Genomic DNA, 22,061 nt, shown 5'->3' with positions numbered 1-22,061 from the left:
GAGGGAAGAAGATATGGGTAAAAACGTGCTTTTTCCAGTCCCTGGCATATAGGTTTACAAGCTGCACTGTACAATAGGCGGTTTGTGTGGTATTAGTATCTGTCTGTCTTAATGTCCTGCTTTGACATGCAGCCTTCACGTCAGGGAAAAAAAACCATTTTCCAGCCCCCAATGTGTAGGCTGCCCTTAATGACAGGTATATTATGTGAGGGTAGTATCCGCCCACTTTATCGACCTACTTTTCGGGGCTACATGTGCAGATGGCTTTGGTTAAGCAGAGATATGGTGGAAGGAGATGGGTTGTGGGATAGGGGGAGGATGAAGTGGACAAAGAAAATGAGGAGGAGGAGGAATTGGACATAGATGGGCTGGAGGCGATGTACAGAGAGAGATAGACGGGGTGGATGAGATATACAGAAAGGGAGGACGAGATAAATAAAGAGAGGGGGCGGAGACCTGTTTGGCAAGAAGTGTCAGCAAGCTTTGCAGTGGTGACATCTGAAGATGGGCACAGGTTAGCAGAGATGGGCAGACAGAGAGGGGTAGGAGGTTATGAAGAGAGAGAGAGAGGGGTGGAGGAAGGGTTGGACAAGGAGAGGGGCAGATGGGTGATGAGAGAGAGGGAGAGAATGAGCTGGACAGAGAAATGGGAGGGGATGAAATGGACAAAGAGATGGGGGAGGAGAGATAGGGTGGAGGAAGAGGTAAACACACAGAGGGAGGAGGTGATGTCTGCTGCATATGTGTCACACATGTAACCAAGCAAATCTGTAGGGAAAAGAAGAGTTTACAATTAAAAGTGAACGCATTTGGACGGAATATCATGTATTGATAAAAGCCAGAAAAAAAGAAAAAGTACATTGCTGAGCGGTACAAACTATGTATTAAAGATGGCATGACACCAGTGTCAAACTTTCATGCACACAAACAACTAGTCAAAGAAATTTTTTGCTGAGAATAGTTCTGACAAGTTGCTTTGTCTATGCAAGAAATGTTTATAATACGATAGAACTTTTACATTTGCGTTACCTGAAAGAAGTGAAATAATTTTAAACTATCCATTTACTGTGTATTAATATTGCTCACATTTAATAACTGTCCTCAAAGCTGACGGTAAAATGTGAAAAAGCCACTAAAATAGTAGACCATCATTAATATGGATGTTTCTGCAATGACGCCCTTCAGCTAGGGCATATATGGTGAACGATGAAGTACGGTTGGATCAAGGGTTTTCCTATTTCACTCTCTATCTATTCAATTATTAACAGAAGCATGATCAAAAGTGAAACTTCCCTATTTAGCACGTATGTCGGATACATTATGACAAGTTGTCCGCATAGCCGAAGTGAACGTGAATGAGAGCTAAAATTGTAGTTCACGATCGCCTGTGGATCCACATCCCACATTGCAACAGCGACTCAACGTACTGCATGTCAGTATTTGATGCCAAACTGAGTCAGAATAACTATGTGGGTGATGACAGTTGCCAAGGTGGAGATGATCAGGCTCCTGCGAATGTGGAAGAAGCCTCCGGCGGTGAAGCTGAGAGGGGGCCCCCTCCGCACCTCATGCAGGAAGGCCTCAGCTTTTGGTAGCGGCGTCCCACACAGAGCGAACGCCGTTGCCGCCCTGTGCAGCAGGACTCCCGTCCGCCGTTCCTCGTCACATGTGGCGGAGCAGCACATGGACACCGCCATCAACTTCACGCCATGGTATACCAGCCATAGCGAGGAGACGAGCAGAGAACGACTCAGGGCACCGGTGATACTTTGAACGTCATCCATCACCACCAACACAATTATTTCATACGAACTGTAGATGACGCCGAAGAAAGCACTGGCCACCATTAACGCCACAGCAAGACCATACTGTTGCTGGAGCGCCTCTGCCGCACAGTGAAGAACAGCGTACGCGGCGCGGAGGTCATCGATGGTTGTCTCTTGCTGCTCCTGGGCCGGCTGAGGTTCAGCGATGAGGATCTCTACGAGGCCTTCATCTGCACATCGTGCTGCTTCAGTAAATGGCCAAGTTGCTGTGACGAGTAGTCTATTTAGTGCTCTATACCGCAGCAGAAGTTCTATCACCAAGAATGGAAAAAGTGGAGCAACGAGTGTAGAAAGTACTGAGTAAACTTCGTACGTAATTGACCTCAACACACGATTTTGTTGTGACAGTCCATTGTACAGGCTTAAAACTGCCACACTTAAAGTAATTAGTGTACCAAGCATGCCCACAGATACGATAACACTATCAGCCTTTCCTCTGCTACTATTCTTCAGTTGAAGACGTTGGTCTACATATCTTAGAGCGTGAAGAAATACCTTGATGTGTCCAAGTTTCTGAAACGCCGATGTTCCGAAGAGCACGATGGGCTCTGACCACTGCATGAACCTGACTGCCATATCAGTTAAGACAATTACACCCGGGAGGACCTGAAACTGGAGTGACGTGACGTACATGCTAATGATCATAAGGCAAAGCGCGACCATAAACCAGAACCATGATAGCAAGTCAAGTAGTTTATAGGTCGTCGGCATGAGACCAAAAGTCCCCCACAATAAATACAGTGGTCTCGTGACGATGAAGAGTTCAGCATCATTGTCCCTGTGACAGAAGGCAACACTGGGCGATGGATTTACGTGGCGATTCATTCTAATTCCAGGAACACCCTATTAACAGTCGCCAACAAGACTGCTATACATAATTTTGTTAAGCGTCTTATTTTACACTGCACTGGTGCCACACATATCGACTTCTGCCACAACTTCTTCAGTCTCCAAGAGTAATTCATAATTTAATGGGTAATGTTCCTGGACGTATTGACTGTCGTGGAAGTGGACGCTCTGGCATTAGACAACAAAAGAGTCGTTATTGATTTTCCCAGTGTTATTTTAATCGATCTGTTCAGCTGATAATATGCAATTTGATTAAGATTACCAGTACGGAAACATTAACATTGTAGTTCTTTGTGTTCGTGAAGTCAGTCATTCCAGAGGTTATATAGCTCTTAAGATAATTGCGACATCTACTGTTTTCAAAGAAATAAACATTACCCAGCAAAGCGCATTAAACACATTGGGACTGTGACAACGGTGACATTGTGTTTAAGCAAAAGAAAGGGAAGAGAAGCAATAAGAACGACAACCCCGATACTCTCACAAGTACGCCTGAGCGTCTATATGCCAACTCTAAGCATAACACAAACTATAAATTTCCCAGAAGTTTTACAGTACACTTCTCACACTAGCAACATTTATTCACATTGTTATGCGTCTACGTAAGTCGCTGGTCGTTTTAATTCTGATGCTCCATTTTTTCTTATAAAGTTAATGTAGTGTATCACGTTTAAATTATGGCGTCTCATTTGTATATAAGGATTATTCTGGCACAGTTTAATATCAAATCCCACACACAGAATAATTCCCTTCAAAATGTAAAATAAAAACTGTGACGTTTTCGCAAAGTTAAATTTCCTTTGTATTGTTCACAATATCGCAGTATTTTCTGCCTAATAGCACATATATCCAGTGGTCATGAAGATATTTCTGTGAGCACTTTGCTTCTCCATCTTTGTGGTTAATACTTGAATCCCACTCCACTCGCTTTGTCTCTCTACTTCCCTAATTCACACACTGTCGACTTGTTCAACTTCAACATCTCTCTTTGTTTTTCCTTTCAGCTCTATCACCCTTCTTTATTTCTCACTGTCAGTAATCGTAAGCGCAGCCGTAGCGGACTCCTGCGGTATTATTTTCTGCGATCACCCTCCGTGCTTATAGCGCAAGACGCGAATTCACTCTCCTTTGAACGGGAACATCTCGGTACCTAGTCACGTGAGCGGGCTAATGTGCGTGACTCTGAAGATAAATAAAAGCTACGGTAAAACATTTTCAGTATGTAGTTAGTGCCACTAAGATTTTTGCTGCACTCATATGGGAGTGAAATGTCCGGTCGACAACATTATACATTCCATTTTAGCTTCCACTTACGTATAATTTCATCTGCTGCTTCTCTGAGTTTAAAAGATGCAACATCAAGGAAGACATTCCAAGAGTTTCCAACTCAGTCGCACCCAGCACTTGATATTTATCCGCGGCCATGACTCGTTGCGAGTTATTAAACAATAGATTTCACTTTTTTCACCTAAGTCTACGGCAATTAACATAAACCATTGCCTTGACTCGATAGCAGACTCAGTACGAACGCGAGAGAAAAATAAACCAAAGCATTTCCTTTTCTGTATCAGGTCATACAGTTACTCCTACCGATCTCATTTTATGTAACCCAAAAAGCCTAACCATAGACAACTACTATACTGCCGAGAACATGTTTATATTGCAAACAGAGTTCATACCCCGACAGTTTGGTGTTTAAAACATTATTTACTTCACTTTTGCCTCGTTTTAAGCCTTAATTTCACTCCTCGTTACAGTTGCTTCTACCAAAATTGTCCGATACAGCCCAACACACGTGTGAAGTCGTCATAACGTCGCTATTCCCCTGCTGGCTTACTGCGTGCTACTTATATTATGGCAAAGGATTCTGACAAACACGGCACGTGCTCTAGTCCGTTCGTAAAACATCAACGCTTTGAATCATTTACCTACGTCCGTCTACCATGTAACTAAGTTAATATGAAGTGCCTAGTGACTGGGTGTAATAAACGGCGAAATTAATGCTCAAACCAAGGTAACAGTGAAGTAAAGAATGTATTAAACATCGAAATGGTAGAGTATGTACTCTAACCTAGTCGTAAACAAGCATGTTCCTTTCAGTGCAGAGTGACGCATGTGATTAGGAGCCTGGGTTGTATAAAACGAGATCAGTAAGGGCGGTTGAATCATATATAAGCCTGAACTCATTGTTCATTGTAATGCAGAAGAAGAACTTGAGTTGAGTTTTTTCTTGTATATTTTGATGCAATATATATATTACAAAATGTGTGCACACGCGGCACAACCAGTTTAGGCTTATTTATGATCAGGAAGGAAGTGGGTCTTCATTTTGTTCTATTTCTTGTGTCCCGCACTTGGTTTGGCAAACGATCAGGAGTCGATTAATGACTGTCTCATACTCTTTTTCTGTTTCCAAATGATGCAGTAATCAACATACAATCCAGCCAGCTTAGCAAGTTAGTGTATCGTCTGAAACATAATGACAGCTCTCTTTCAACACAGTTAAATATTTTTTCATAAATAATACATTGCTGCTTGAACTGGTGGGCCAGAAGATTATGCCCACTCGGCTATTGTCATGTTGATCCACTTTTGGTACGCAATCCGTTAGCAATTCTACATGGCATGGATTTACTAAGTCCTTCGGAGGCTTCCGGAGCTATGCAACACCAGATGTCTACACACTGGGCACGTAGTTGCAATAAATTACGGTAGTGTGCATTGTAGATGTTCTTCGAAAAGATGAATTTGTGGCCACATCAGTATAAGTTCAGTATCATCCTTCTCAAACCATTATAGCGCCGTTATGTCTTTATCGCCGTCGGGGAACACATGAAGCATGGACGGATGCACGTGGCCCAAAATAGCGTTTACGTAGCCAACAGTCGTTGAATACTACCACAAGCCCTATGGAAGGCGACGCAAATGTCGCCATAGCATAATAGTGTCCTCATCTGCCAGCATCCATGGTGCGGAAATTCTTCGAGTAGCTGTTCTCCTGGATGCGCACAATGCCACCATATGGCGTAATGTTTGGGCTCAGCACTATAAACAATTCTGTTATCTTCCATTTTACTAATTCTATACTAAATGTATCAGAACATGGTTCAGAGGTTTACTCCAAGACTGCACTTACGTACATAGGGAACCAATATGGAAACAATCCAAGTGACAAAGTTCAGGATGACGTAGAATGATCTATATGATGCATGTCTAAACTCCACTCGAGTTTCTTAATAACTAACATACAAGTACGATTCAAAATTGTTCAGGAGAGTTTTTAGTACCATAATATTGGGCTGAATCGCTTTCGCCCTACTCCGCACAATGATGCACGATTTCACGTTCGGTAAGCCACGAATGAAATGAGTAGCTGAGATAAGGAGACCTACGGCAACTGGTATTCGGATGGAGTAGGTCGATTTACTTTTAGTGACAGATTGATCTACAGAGCAGCCCGAGGCATAGGTTAGGTTGAAAGATGATAATTTGGTAGCGAGTAGGCGAAGACAACGAACGTGAATGTCAAACGAAAATTGTGGAAACCGATTGACCTTAGCCTAATATTTGCGTTCACGCCATATTTCACTCTAACGCCAGTTCTACTTAACCCATTTTAGTTGCTCGTACAGATGACCAGTTGCTGCGTGTCTGCGACCGTGAATGTCACGTGCAGTCTAATGAAACTCTGAACAAAAAATTGGTAAGTGAGTGCAAAGGCGGAAAAGTGAATGGGATATTATCTGCAGGAATTCAAATTGCGAGGTACTGAACGCAGTCTCGTAAACTGACTTTATGTCGTTGACTGATATTCTTTTGTGTGTCTTTCCTTGTATTTTTATGTTTACAAAATATTTCTCCAATAAATGCATTGAGCGTACATTGTTCTCGCCGTTGTAATACTATAGTTTTATTTTCCCTATTGTTTCACAAAAAGTGATTTTTGTCGTAAGAGTCTCACCAGACAATTGTTGAAACAGTCCACATCTGTACTCCGGAAGCCACCTTACGGATTACGGTGGACAGTAACCTATAGAACGCTAGCATCCCCCCGTTTTCATGTTCGGTTCACGTAAGAGAAAAATCATTGTCGGTATACCACGGCATGGGACAGAATTTCTCTGAGTTTCCCAGCGATGTTCTCTCGTACGTTCACTGTGAGATGAGATAATAATATTTCATGGAATGTACTGTAACGAGTTTGTTGGGAAACTGATGTTTTCTTGTGTTGTTCTGTTCTCTATTTCCTTTCGTTCTGATTTAAATTCTTTTCATATTTGTTGGTACATTTTTATTAAATCAGTCCCCGAAAGTGAGCGGTACTAATATGTTCCAAAAATCCGCCCGCGAAAACGCGATTTTTCAGGGGGTCGTATTTAGGGTTTTGTTGATCGCAGAGATACAGGATCATGTGTTTTGGATAGCCCTTGGCCTAGTGATCAAAATTAAAAAGAAAGGGTCTACCGACAATACAGCGTTAAAATTAAACATTGCACGCTTCCTACAGTCCAGGCAAATTGAGAAAGTCTGTTGGTTCTTTTGCATTTGGTGTGGTGTGGGGTGGAGCGTTGACTGCTTATAAATCATCATTTCTTCATGGGCGGTTCCTGAGAAAACTCCAAAAACCATAATTTTTTGGTTCAAATGTACCGGTTGTGATGGTGCCCACTTCTGTACTTTCTACTAATAGTAAATCGTTGAAATTTTTACCGCATGTTCTAAGATCAAGGTCTCGGGTAACGTAGAAACTTTTTTCGATATCATGATCCGTTACCGAGATCCAGAGGTGCAAATCTACCGCACGTGGGCCGAAATTATTCAAATAGCTAACAATATAAAACGGCTCAAATTGTTACTGTACATTCTTTAGACATTTATCTAGAAAAAGCATTCTCCCATTTTCGAAAATCTTTTTCGGTTATCAAGATACACTCAGGTAACCATGGTTTTTATATACCAGCAGTACTAATTGCGGGGATGGTCACTTCTTTGATATCTATTCATAGCAAATCGTCAAAATTTATGCCATGTATTCCGAAGATGATACTGTCGGCGAACTTTGAAACTTTTTTCGATATCATTATCCAGTACCGAGATCACTAGATTGAAATTTTCCGTTCATATGCATGTAAAATGTTCACGTAATGTCTGATCTGAGATGTAAATGTAGTTTTAATTGACATAGTGAACACTTGGTAGGGGTTCTAGGATCATTGCAAGGGTTCTGAGGTCAGCAAACTGTTTCAATAAAAATTAATGACGCACTGTCTCTGTATAATGGTCTCTTCAGGCCTATACAGGACCGTTACGGTCGCAGGTTCGAATCCTGCCTCGGGCATGGATGTGTGTTATGTCCTTAGGTTAGTTAGGTTTAAGTAGTTCTAAGATCTAGGCGACTGATTACCTCAGAATTTAAGTAGTATAGTGCTCAGAACCAAGTGACAAGTGCCTATACAGGCTGTCTTGAGCTGAAAATTACTCGGTGCTGCCACTTGGCGGTGTAAGCGCCTTACAGAAAATTATATTGTCATACGAAATTCGTTATATAAGAAGCAGTCAAATAAAAACGAGACAGACAGAAAAAAACTAAGTTAACAGTTTATTATTTCAAAAACACTCACCTTAACCATTACTAAATTTATTTAACTGAGAGACAAGACAATCAGTAAATCCATGGAAAAATGTTTGTGGTTTAGTACGGAAACATTATTGTATCCTGGCTTGCATTTCTTCATCCGAAGCAAATCGACTGCCACGAATGTCTTTCTTCAGGGCTCCAGAGATACGTAAACCGTATGGGCAGAGATCGGGACTGTATGGAGTATATGTAATGGCTTCGTAGCTAAACTTCTGCAGCATAGTCGGAACAAAATTGACAACATTTTGGCGGACATTATCCTGCAACAACATAATGCCATCCGTCAGTATTGTTGGCCGTTTGGACTTTATGGCGCGTTTCATTTTCTGCAAAGTGTCCATGAAGCCCTTATCTCCCTTCATGAGAGTTCCATATTTTTAGCCATGAAGGAAAATATCGGTGGCTATCTGCTTCAGAAGATGGGGTGCACGCCTGGGTACAGTCATGTTGCTCAAAGAATTTGCAAATATTTTTTCATGGAGACAGTGACAGTATTGCACAGTGGCATAAATGTATTAACAACTATGGTGATTATTTTTGAAATAATAAAGAGTTTGTTTACTATTTGTCCATCTCATCTGTCTCGTTGAAATAAAAAACGGTTTGCTTACTATTTTTTCTATTTTTCCAAAATGGTTCAAATGGCTCTGAGCACTACTGGACTTAACTTCTGAGGTCATCAGACCCTAGAACTACTTAAACCTAACGAACCTAAGGACATCACACACATCCGTGCCCGAGGCAGGATCGAACCGGAGACCGTAGCGGTCGCGCGGTTCCAGAGTGTAGCGCCTAGAACGGCTCGTATCTTCTGAGGTCATCAGACCCTAGAACTTAGAACTACACTCCTGGAAATTGAAATAAGAACACCGTGAATTCATTGTCCCAGGAAGGGGAAACTCTATTGACACATTCCTGGGGTCAGATACATCACATGATCACACTGACAGAACCACAGGCACATAGACACAGGCAACAGAGCATGCACAATATCGGCACTAGTACAGTGTATATCTACCTTTCGCAGCAATGCAGCCTGCTATTCTCCCATTGAGATGATCGTAGAAATGCTGGATGTAGTCCTGTGGAACGGCTTGCCATGCCATTTCCACCTGGCGACTCAGTTGCACCAGCGATCGTGCTGGACGTGCAGACCGCGTGAGACGACGCTTCATCCAGTCCCAAACATGCTCAATGGGGGACAGATCCGGAGATCTTGCTGGCCAGGGTAGTTGACTTACACCTTCTAGAGCACGTTGGGTGGCACGGGATACATGCGGACGTGCATTGTCCTGTTGGAACAGCAAGTTCCCTTGCCGGTCTAGGAATGGTAGAACGATGGGTTCGATGACGGTTTGGATGTACCGTGCACTATTCAGTGTCCCCTCGACGATCACCAGAGGTGTACGGCCAGTGTAGGAGATCGCTCCCCACACCATGATGCCGGGTGTTGGCCGTGTGTGCCTCAGTCGTATGCAGTCCTGATTGTGGCGCTCACCTGGACGGCGCCAAACACGCATACGACCATCATTGGCACCAAGGCAGAAGCGACTCTCATCGCTGAAGATGACACGTCTCCATTCGTCTCTCCATTCACGCCTGTCGCGACACCACTGGAGGCGGGCTGCACGATGTTGGGGCGTGAGCGAAAGACGGCCTAACGGTGTGCGGGACCGTAGCCCGACGGTTGCGAATGGTCCTCGCCGATACCCCAGGATCAACAGTGTCCCTAATTTGCTGGGAAGTGGCGGTGCGGTCCCCTACGGCACTGCGTAGGATCCTACGGTCTTGGGGTGCATCCGTGCGTCGCTCCGGTCCGGTCCCAGGTCGACGGGTACGTGCACCTTCCGCCGACCACTGGCGACAACATCGATGTACTGTGGAGACCTCACGCCCCACGTGTTGAGCAATTCGGCGGTACGTCCACCCGGCCTCCCGCATGCCCACTATACGCCCTCGCTCAAAGTCCGTCAACTGCACATACGGTTCACGTCCACGCTGTCGCGGCATGCTACCAGTGTTAAAGACTGCGATGGAGCTCCGTATGCCACGGCAAACTGGCTGACACTGACGGCGGCGGCGCCCAAATGCTGCGCAGCTAGCGCCATTCGACGGCCAACACCGCGGTTCCTGGTGTGTCCGCTGTGCCGTACGTGTGATCATTGCTTGTACAGCCCTCTCGCAGTGTCCGGAGCAAGTATGGTGGGTCTGACACACCGGTGTCAATGTGTTCTTTTTTCCATTTCCAGGAGTGTACTTAAACCTAACGAACCTAAGGACATCACACACATCCGTGCCCGAGGCAGGATCGAACCGGAGACCGTAGCGGTCGCGCGGTTCCAGAGTGTAGCGCCTAGAACGGCTCGTATCTTCTGAGGTCATCAGACCCTAGAACTTAGAACTACTTAAACCTAACGAACCTAAGGACATCACACACATCCGTGCCCGAGGCAGGATCGAACCGGAGACCGTAGCGGTCGCGCGGTTCCAGAGTGTAGCGCCTAGAACGGCTCGTATCTTCTGAGGTCATCAGACCCTAGAACTTAGAACTACTTAAACCTAACGAACCTAAGGACATCACACACATCCGTGCCCGAGGCAGGATCGAACCGGAGACCGTAGCGGTCGCGCGGTTCCAGAGTGTAGCGCCTAGAACGGCTCGTATCTTCTGAGGTCATCAGACACTAGAACTTAGAACTACTTAAACCTAACGAACCTAAGGACATCACACACATCCGTGCCCGAGGCAGGATCGAACCGGAGACCGTAGCGGTCGCACCGTTCCAGAGTGTAGCGCCTAGAACGGCTCGTATCTTCTGAGGTCATCAGACCCTAGAACTTAGAACTACTTAAACCTAACGAACCTAAGGACATCACACACATCCGGGCCCGAGGCAGGATCGAACCGGAGACCGTAGCGGTCGCGCGGTTCCAGAGTGTAGCGCCTAGAACGGCTCGCATCTTCTGAGGTCATCAGACCGTAGAACTTAGAACTACTTAAACCTAACGAACCTAAGGACATCACACACATCCGTGCCCGAGGCAGGATCGAACCGGAGACCATAGCGGTCGCGCGGTTCCAGAGTGTAGCGCCTAGAACGGCTCGTATCTTCTGAGGTCATCAGACCCTAGAACTTAGAACTACTTAAACCTAACGAACCTAAGGACATCACACACATCCGTGCCCGAGGCAGGATCGAACCGGAGACCGTAGCGGTCGCACGGTTCCAGAGTGTAGCGCCTAGAATGGCTCGTATCTTCTGAGGTCATCAGACCCTAGAACTTAGAACTACTTAAACCTAACGAACCTAAGGACATCACACACATCCGTGCCCGAGGCAGGATCGAACCGGAGACCGTAGCGGTCGCGCGGTTCCAGAGTGTAGCGCCTAGAACGGCTCGTATCTTCTGAGGTCATCAGACCGTAGAACTTAGAACTACTTAAACCTAACGAACCTAAGTACATCACACACATCCGTGCCTGAGGCAGGATCGAACCGGAGACCGTAGCGGTCGCGCGGTTCCATAGTGTAGCACCTAGAACGGCTCGTATCTTCTGAGGTCATCAGACCCTAGAACTTAGAACTACTTAAACCTAACGAACCTAAGGACATCACACACATCCGTGCCCGAGGCAGGATCGAACTGGAGACCGTAGCGGTCGCGCGGTTCCTGAGTGTAGCGCCTAGAACGGCTCGTATCTTCTGAGGTCATCAGACCCTAGAACTTAGAACTACTTAAACCTAACGAACCTAAGGACATCACACACATCCGTGCCCGAGGCAGGATCGAACCGGAGACCGTAGCGGTCGCGCAGTTCCAGAGTGTAGCGCCTAGAACGGCTCGTATCTTCTGAGGTCATCAGACGCTAGAACTTAGAACTACTTAAACCTAACGAACCTAAGGACATCACACACATCCGTGCCCGAGGCAGGATCGAACCGGAGACCGTAGCGGTCGCACGGTTCCAGAGTGTAGCGCCTAGAATGGCTCGTATCTTCTGAGGTCATCAGACCCTAGAACTTAGAACTACTTAAACCTAACGAACCTAAGGACATCACACACATCCGTGCCCGAGGCAGGATCGAACCGGAGACCGTAGCGGTCGCGCGGTTCCAGAGTGTAGCGCCTAGAACGGCTCGTATCTTCTGAGGTCATCAGACCGTAGAACTTAGAACTACTTAAACCTAACGAACCTAAGGACATCACACACATCCGTGCCCGAGGCAGGATCCAACCGGAGACCGTAGCGGTCGCACGGTTCCAGAGTGTAGCGCCTAGAACGGCTCGTATCTTCTGAGGTCATCAGACCCTAGAACTTAGAACTACTTAAACCTAACGAACCTAAGGACATCACACACTTCCGTGCCCGAGGCAGGATCGAACCGGAGACCGTAGCGGTCGCGCGGTTCCAGAGTGTAGCGCCTAGAACGGCTCGTATCTTCTGAGGTCATCAGACCCTAGAACTTAGAACTACTTAAACCTAACGAACCTAAGGACATCACACACATCCGTGCCCGAGGCAGGATCGAACCGGAGACCGTAGCGGTCGCGCGGTTCCAGAGTGTAGCGCCTAAGCGCCTAGAACGGCTCGGCCCCTTCGGCCGGCTATTTTTCCATCTGCCTCGTTGAAATAATAGACAGTTTGCTTACTTGTTTTCATTTGACTATCACTTACGTTTCCAAAGCAGACAACTCATTTTTTGATATACTGCAAGTGTAACCGAAAAATACAGTGCACTTTTAAGTAATGTAGAGTAAAGTGAACTTTCCTTGGAAGGAAGGGTCTCTTGCAGTTTGCATTAGCCTTATGTTATGCGTGCTTCTGTGTTGTTTGTATGTGTCAAAGTATATAGGTGTGTCGAAATATATAAACAAACTTTCAAAACTTCACTGGTCTGCAGAATTTGTTTTAGAAAGGCAGCAAACTCTGTTCTAGCAAGAAAAAGAAGGGAACCAGGTGAAAAACGCTTCTGTCAGGGCTCAAAAAGGCGAGTATGGTCTCCTTTAAATGGCTCTGACTGACAAGTGGGGAACCATTTCCCTCAGTTCTCATCCCACCTTCCTCACCAAAAATTGTGGCGTGCGAGCGTATTTGCACTGATACGAAACTTTCCTGGCAGATTAAAACCGTGTGCCGGACCGAAACGCGAGCTCAGGACCTTTGCCTTTCGCAGGCAAGTGCTCTACTGACCTACTGAAGCACGATTGAGAGCCTATCCTCACAGCTTCAGTTTTCCCAGTACTTCGTCTCCTACCATCCAAGCTTCAAGAAGCTCTTCTGCGAAACTGGAAGAACTCGTATTTCTGGAAGAAACGATACTGCGGAGACATGGGCTAACCACAGCCTGGGGGATGTTTCCAGAATGATATTTGGGAGGTAGGAGACGAGGTACTGACAGAATTGAAGTTGTGAGGAAGGGTCGTGAGCCGTGCTTGGGTAGCTCGGTCGGTAGAGCACTTTCCCACAGATGGCAAAGGTCCCGAGTTCGAGTCTCACACAGGTACACAGTTTTAATCTGCCAGGAAAGTTTCATATCAGCACACACTCCGCTTCAGAGTGAAAATCTCATTGTGCTCAAAAGGGACTAGCAATGAGGCAGTCACGGAGAAAAATAGAGGATAAAGTGCCAGTGGGAGAGGGAGAGGAGAGGGAGAGGGACAGGGAGAGAGAGAGAGAGAGAGAGAGAGAGAGGAGACAGTGGTGGTGGGAGAGAGAAAGTTGCAAGGATGGAGGAAGTTCGTAGCAGTGGTAGCAAAAGAGAAGAGACAGTAAAAATGATAAAAGAAAGTTGGGTGGCGACCATTAATAGGTTTGAGGTGTCCTCAATCCCCCAGAAGGCGAACTTCAACAAGAAAAAATTTTCCCAGTTTCCCCCATGCTCTACACGAGTGTGTTTCAGTTTGCTGCTGTAAGGGGCCAAAATCTTGAACAAATCATCCACAATGACATATTGGGAAAGGAGACAATGGTGGTTGAAGAGAATGACAGCAGACTGTAAGTCGGAAAGAAAAAGGACGAGATGGCAGCGGGAGCTATAGACAGTACTAAAACAATACAAGAGAAATGGATGAAGATAGTGACAGTGGTATAAAGAGATAAGCTCCAATGGGCGAAAAAGGATACAGCAGGAGAGAGACGTATATAGGCAGTGGCAGTGAGAGAAAGATGCCGAGAATGAGAGCTTAACTACAAAGAGTGACTGGATAAAATGATTTCGAATTCTTTGTGTTAAAAGAGCAGGATTATGTTCGCATGGCAACATTTTTGGTGGGGAAGGTGGAATGACGTTTGAAGCAGCTGGTTCCCCACTTCTCTGTCAGATATTTTAAAGAACAGTATACTGGCGGTTTTTTTGTTGTTTTTTTTTTGTGCTCCGGTGGAAGCATTTTTCATTTTTGTAACTTGACTCACGAGTGCGACTCGAGCACAGAGATAATTGGCCTGTAAGTGCGGTTGATGGAAGGATTATGGAATCCTGAAACAAGGAAGTGTATTTGGTCTTTGAGTTTTAGTAGAGGTACTTTACCTGTGTAGGACAAAGTGGAGTTGGATTTGAGACACGTAGTTGCGTGACAAAATTTGATGTTGCGTCGCTGCGTATCGGCAGTGTGTTAGTGGGTTAGACCTATTTGGTGAATTTTATATTGTACGACTGTTTGTTTCATGGGTATGACAACTGCGGATATACAAAAGGATACTAGCCAAACGGACTGAAGCATTCAAGGCGCGACAGAGGTATTTATGACAATTGACCACAAGCAGATAGGAGAGAACTGGAAGGTATTTTGGAAACGCTTAATGATGGAGATATTTTGCATTAAGTGCGAGTAGTCTGGTGGCTGATGGACGCTGAATTAAGACGTATTGGTGGAAGACGTGTAAAGAGCAAACAACTGTCAAGAGTTAATAACCTTATTAGAGAAAGAGCGGGATGTGTTTACGGGCTATGGCATGTGGATGAGCTGGTTTGATGGAAAGATTAAAGCTTCACGTGAAAAACTGATTTAGGAACTAATTTAGAACTATTAAATAAGTGGAAGGGCATACCATGAACTTCAAGTTGAGAGTGTTGTGGGATTCTAAATCAATGTACACATCTTCGACCATATGACTGTAATCGGGCATGTGCTCTACACTATTCCAGGATTTTGTTTTCCCCACAGTCCCACAGTCGTATTCCATTGAAAAGTTTTTCACTGAGCTTTTAAGACTTTACTTTGCATCAAGAATATGCATGGACTGCCTTCACAAGCAAGATTCTGTTTTCCCAAATTTTCAAAGCAATTTGTTCCTGTTGGACTCCTAGAGCAGCCACTTACAGCAGCTAACGACGCTCCATGACCCACAGGGACAGAAACAGAGATCGGCATCCAGCGATAGTGGTGACACTAGAAACATAGGAAGCTACGATACAGAAACTGACTGCCCATGTCGAGAAACAGCAGCAACAAACTATAGTGAACGAAACGTAATATTTCTCAATCCTATTACACAAAGAGCAGTTACCATACAAAAATCAGTTAGATACACCAGTGAATGTTATAGTTAAATTATATAAAAACAAGCGTAATGAAATAGCTTCTTAATGCTGGTGAAATCACACGGACTGAGCAAGAGTGAAGTTCTTATTCAGAAACAGCGAAAACGTAAAACTTTCTCATTGGCAGTACTTTTAGAAACAATTACACCCAGTGTTCTAGATGCCTAACAGAGTTGTAAAACTGGATAACTTTACATTTCACGGTGAGTAATGAAAACTTATGCCTTACATCACATATGAACAAGATTGACCGAGCGCTTCTCTGGCACGCAACCATAAGGTGGCGACAGCGTCACCCCATTGCTTGTGTCAGTTAGATGTCTACAGGGTGGTCCATTGTTCGTGACCGGGCCAAATATCTCACCAAATAAGCGTCAAACGAAAAAAAAACTATACAGAACTAAACTTGTCTAGCTTGAAAGGGGAAACCAGATGGCGCTATGGTTGGCCCGCTAGATGGCGCTGCCATAGGTCAGACGGATATCAAGTGCGTTTTTTCAAATAGGAACCACCTATTTTTATTACATATTCGTGTAGTACGTAAAGAAATATGAATGTTTTAGTTGGACCACTTTTTTCGCTTTGTGATAGATGGCGCTGAAAAAGTCACAAACGTATGGCTCAAAATTTTAGACAAACAGTTGGTAACAGCTAGGTTTTTTAAATTAAAATACAGAAGGTAGGTACGTTTGAACATTTTATTTTGGTTGTTCCAATGTTATACATGTACCTTTGTGAACTTATCGTTTCTCAGAACGCATGCTCTTACAGCGTGATTACCTGTAAATACCACACTAATGCAATAAATGCTCAAAATGATGTCTGTCATCCTCAATGCATTTGGCAATACATTCCTCTCAAAAGCGAGTAGTTCGCCTTCTGTAATGTTCGCACATGCACTGAGAATGAGGTGACGCATCTTGTCAGGCCTTGTCGGTGGATCACGATAGCAAATATCTTTCAACTTTCCCCACGGAAAGAAATCCGCGGACGTCAGATCCGGTGAATGTGCGGACCAATCCACCTGTCATGAAATATGCTACTCAAAACCACTTCAACCGCACGCGAGCTATGTGCCGGACATCCATCATGTTGGAAGTATATCGCCATTCTGTCATGCAGTGAAACATCTTGTAGTAACAGCGGTAGAACATTACGCAGGAAATCAGCACACATTGCATCATTTACATTGCCATCGATAAAGTGGGGGCCAATTAATCTTCCTCCCATAATGCTGCACCGTACATTAACCCCCCCCAAGGCCGCTGATGTTCCACTTGTCTCAGCCGTCGTGGATTTTCCGTTTCCGAATAGTGCAAATTATGCCGGTTTACGTTACCGCTGTTGGTGAATGACACTCTGTTACTAAATAGAACGCGTGCAAAAAATCGTCTCGTAATTTCTCTTTTGCCTAGTGGCAGAACTGTACACGACGTTCAAAGTCGTTGCCATGCAATTCCTGGTGCATAGAAATATAGTACGGGTGCAATCGATGTTGATACAGCATTCTCAACACCGACGTTTTTGGGATTCCCGATTCTCTAGTAATTTATCTGCTACTGATGTGCAGATTACCCGCGACAGCAGCTAAAACACCTACTTGGGCATCATCATTTGTTGCAGGTCGTGGTTGACGTTTCACATGTGGCTGAACACTTCCTGTTTCCTTAAATAACGTAACTATCCGGCGAACGGTCCGGACACTTGGATGATGTAGTCCAGGATACCGAGCAGAAAACATAGCACACACCCGTTGGGCATTTTGATCACAATAGCCATACATCAACACGATATCGACCTTTTCCGCAATTGGTAAATGGTCCATTTTAACACGGGTAGTGTATCATGAAGCAAATACCAACCACACTGGTGGAATATTACGTGATACCACGTATTTATATGTTTGTGACTATTACGGTGCCATCTATCACAAAGCAAGAAAGTGGTCCATTTTATATTGCTGTACGTACTACCCGAATATGTAATAAAAATGGGGGTTCCTGTTTAAAAGACGCAGTTGATATTCGTTTGACCTATGGCAGCGCCATCTAGCGGGCCAACGATAGTGCCATCTGGTTTCCCCCTTCAAGCTAGACGAGTTTCGTTCATTGTAGTTTTTTTCGTTTGATGCTTATTTCGTGAGATATTTGCCCCTGTTACTATCAGTAGACCACCCTGTGTATAAGTCTCAGTTAAGTTAAATTTTTGGCAACGTTACCCGTGCGCAGGTGAAAGCAAGATAGTGGATGCAGCTGCGAAAATAGCTCTTTCTGAGAGAGCTTCGCTGGTAAATCAAGCTGCCATGTCATGTCTTTGCGAGTACATCAACTGTAGAAGAAGAAAACGACAGTTCCTAAACTAAATAACGTTTCAGATTTCAGCTGAGTGATATGATCATTTCCGAGTAAGAAATAAAGAGCCCTGTCTAAATTTTGGTGGCCTTAGGTGTCGACAATCTCGTACAGCGACATCTCCGCTTTCTGCACAGGACCCATATGGTATCATTTCCAATTTCTGGAGCCTGGTGTATACTACATCTACTTAGATATTTAGCAGTTCACCGTAATCTGCTTGGAGGAGGGTCCCTCGAACTTCCACTTGTTTGGGCCATTGAAGGATGCCATTCGTAGAAGACATTTTGAGGACGATGACGAGGTGAGTCACACAGTGAAGCACTGGCTCAGTGGCCAGGACAAGGATTGGTACCGACAGGGCGTACACGCCCTTGTTTCGCTCTGGAGGAAGCCAATAGAACGGAATGGCGATTACGTGGAAAAATAGGGTGTGTAGATAAAACACAGTTTTATTCGTGTCTGTAATTCTCATTGCCATCTTCTGAAGGTGGCAGCGGTAAAATACAGGGAGCGAAAGGATATTTATAATTTGTACAGAAACCAGATGGCAGTTATAAGAGTTGAGGGGCATGAAAGGGAAGCAGTGGTTGTTAAGGGAGTGAGCAAGCAGTAAAGGAACCACTGAAACGATTGCTTGAACTTTTGTTAGTCACTTGGTTCTCCTGTTCGGAAGCCCCGTCGCTATATCAACAGACCAGGGTTCCAGCTCCATGTTTGCCCTATTTGTACAAGTATGTAAACTGTTAAGAATCAAAAATTGGCTCACAACACCCTTTCTTCTGCAGGGTAACGGCAGCCTCTAAGGCTGCCATATAGCGATAGCTCTGTTATTACGTGGCGAAAAGTCACGCAGAATGCGACAAATAAGTCACTCCAGCATGTAGCAGGCGTCTGCACGAGTCAGTAGGGTATACAACCCACAAGGCAATCTATGGAAGGCCCGTAAACTCCCCGCTTGAACTCGATAAACTCCACCTGCTGTGAATATGAGCAAAGCAAAGGGATTCGCCCGCCGTCTTAGTCAATTTGGAATCATGTTAAGCAAAACAATGCCAAAACTACTCCAAGGCAGTTACAGTGTGGTAACAGAGGGGTGACGCTTCCGCAGTATAAACCCGGTGCTCTTGTGCTGCTCCGAAATCAAGTAGTAAGTAAGGAAAGTGCTAAAAAGTTTATTCCTCAGTTTGAGGACATTTATCCTGTTTTACGAATGAAATCCCCCATAAACGCGGAAATTCAGTTGTGTGATTATACTGCGACAGTGCATGAAGACTGGCTTAAGCCGTACCACAGCCGAGCTGTGCCGCTGCTAGTTTTACCACCTAGACCTGCTCTAAATAAAAGTGTTACCAAAAAAAAAAGGACAAGACACTGCGCTCATATCGTCGCTACACTTTATGAAATAGGCACCATTATGCCGTAAGGTGTAGGGACTAGCTTTGTTGTGTAAACAGAAAAGGAAATATATCGTCAGACATATAGCAGAGTACAAAAATGTGAGAAATAATGTATGTTCAGGCATGAGGAAGTCTGGAGTGCAAGTCTGAATTTTATCAGGCAGACAGATTTAATTGTAATAAAGATTCATGCTGCCCTACAAAATGGTAGAAGAAGATTTTTGCTATAGAATAAATCGTAGCGTTAAGGATTAGTAACTAAAGCAGTGAAAAATGAGCTGTGTTGTATTATCGAAGAATGCGATTAACTTGATGATGAACTGCACCGTAGAATCTGTTACAATGGTGGCAATTTGTGCCAAGTAGTCAGAAAAAACTGTGATGGTATTATTAGGCCTATGACAGCATTAACTGTCGGGTCAAACGGACAGCAACTGTTATGCTATTCATGACTCTGATTGTATGCAGCAAAGCTCTGTACTACGCAAGATAGGTTTCTGAAAGTTCTACTGCGTTTTTGCCGTTTGGACTAAATGATTTTGAGTTGAACACAACGCAGTTTTGTGACAGACAGTTGTTAGATAGAGGTGATGAATGTAACAAAACAAATTAGCAGCTCAAATATTGCAGAGTCGCTCTCAATATGTTTACCAGTAGTTAATTTCACAAGCACACTTACGTTATATTCGAGCTTCACTTCAATGTCAGTGTACACGCAAAGGATATAAATTACTTTATGGAAGAAAGCCTCTCAATTTTATTTTTCTCATGCAATGCTCCGTGACACTCAACGAATTTACTATAATTACCTGGCTGAATAAGACTCATCCGAACTTTCACATCGGTTCCCTTGACATATAGCCAGCCTGACACTGTACTACCGCACAGTCAGTCTACCACACAAGTAAGTGATGATTCATTGGACACTTTAGAACATCGAGAAAAGAAGATTATATTTTTGAACTAGTACGTTTCATTAACTAAGCAGACACCCCTAACTAAACAGCAACGTTAGTTAGGAAGACTTATAGTTAATCCAAGTACAATAGCTGCAACAATTAATACTACGTAAAGTAATTGCATTATTTTAACAACTCTGAAAACTATGCGACTTAAATTCTGAGGTCATCAGTCGCTTAGAACTTAGAACTAATTAAACCTAAGTAACCTAAAAACATCACAAACGTCCATGCCAGAGGCACGATTCGAACTTGCGACCGCAGCGGTCGCTCGGCTCCAGGCCGCAGCACCTAGAACCGCTTGGCCACTCAGACCGGCTAATTGCAGTTGTTCAGATGATTTTGAAAACCTATTCTGAAGTAGGTGACATAGTTGTAACCATTTTACACGCCTTTAAGGAGTTGTTTTGCAAGGAATTAGTCTCGAACTAATTTTCCACAGTAATCCATGTCATAGGAACCGGTTTCTGAACTAAGGACTCAACCAAGGTAAGTCTATTCTCGCCAGTGCCGAGTGATGTAGTACAGCACCACAAGGAATATTACGAGAAACATGTGTTCGGGCTGCTCACAGATTGACTACATAGAAAACTCCTTAATGTTGTCCAGTTAGGACACAAGCTGATAACATCAATAAATTTTGTGAGAGGCATCATACACTTGCACGATAGTGTAGGGCGCGGGTTCTCGCCTTCTCCATTGTATGGCAGCCATCATTAAGAGTATATATGTTACTCGGAATCCCGGCACAATGGACGACGTACGTATTTACTTATATGGAAATGCCCGAAAGAAGAGACACCATATTCATATAAGTACATAGCTCTGGCAACACCGGCCATGACCTTCTTCTTCTGTGCGGATGCACACATATTCCCCGAACTCTTACGGGACTTGGTAAGAATGTCTTCCACGAGCAATGAGTGTGTTAGGGTGGGACACTACGAATGTAGTGTGTGGACATACAAGGTGAGAAAGTGGGTCTCGCTGGAGGCGTGAGCGACATAAGTCCCTGCAGTCACGCTGTCCTCTGTGCCCTCGGTGGCTCAGCTGGATAGAGCGTCTGCCATGTAAGCAGGAGATCCCGGGTTCAAGTCCCGGTCAGGGCACACATTTCCACCTGTCGCCGTTGATATGTATCAATGCCCGTTAGCAGCTGAAGGTATCAATGTAATTCTAAATACGTACGTATTTGTTCGGCCACTCCCTATACTCGCATGTGTGCGTCTAAGAAGTAAACAAACTGTGACGCAGCCTCTAACTCAACCTGTCATCCATCCCCAATCACACCACCCGATAGGAAGAAACGATTTCAGTTCCGTCATAGCTACTTCGTAACGTTCTTCTTCAAAAAAATGGTTCAAATGGCTCTGAGCACTATGGGACTCAACATCTTAGGTCATCAGTCCCCTAGAACTTAGAACTACTTAAACCTAACTAACCTAAGACATCACACACATCCATGCCCGAGGCAGGATTCGAACCTGCGACCGT

The 22,061-nt window shown here is 44.5% G+C and overlaps 1 non-coding gene across 1 annotated transcript; it reads left to right on the top strand.

The window, feature by feature from the left end:
* Window positions 1–21,601: 21,601 nt before the first annotated feature.
* Window positions 21,602–21,676, top strand: Trnat-ugu (transfer RNA threonine (anticodon UGU)). Its single transcript has one exon. It is a non-coding gene; the product is annotated as a tRNA-Thr (tRNA).
* Window positions 21,677–22,061: the final 385 nt, after the last annotated feature.

This window comes from Schistocerca gregaria, chromosome 2 (genome assembly GCF_023897955.1).
Source record: "Schistocerca gregaria isolate iqSchGreg1 chromosome 2, iqSchGreg1.2, whole genome shotgun sequence".
NCBI lineage: Eukaryota > Metazoa > Arthropoda > Insecta > Orthoptera > Acrididae > Schistocerca > Schistocerca gregaria.
Note: the sequence above shows the minus strand (reverse complement) of the source record. Positions and strands in the feature narration are given on the sequence as shown.